The sequence below is a fragment of the Penaeus chinensis genome, chromosome 13 (genome assembly GCF_019202785.1).
Source record: "Penaeus chinensis breed Huanghai No. 1 chromosome 13, ASM1920278v2, whole genome shotgun sequence".
NCBI lineage: Eukaryota > Metazoa > Arthropoda > Malacostraca > Decapoda > Penaeidae > Penaeus > Penaeus chinensis.
In genome coordinates this window covers 5,387,699-5,387,978 of record NC_061831.1, presented here as the reverse complement: position 1 = coordinate 5,387,978, position 280 = coordinate 5,387,699, and positions in this window count along the sequence as shown.

Below are 280 nucleotides of genomic sequence, written 5' to 3'. Positions count from 1 at the left end.
AACTTAAAGATGTATTGGGGAGATATTTTTAGGGTATAGTAAAAGAATCTTTATGATACACAAACACATACACATACATACACGAAAACACAGACACACACACATATACAGACGCACACGCACGCACACACAGACACACAAACACACAGACACACACACACACACAGACTCACAGACTCACACACACACACACACACACACACACACACACACACACACACACACACACACGAACACACAGACACACACAGAGATACAGACACACACACACACACACACA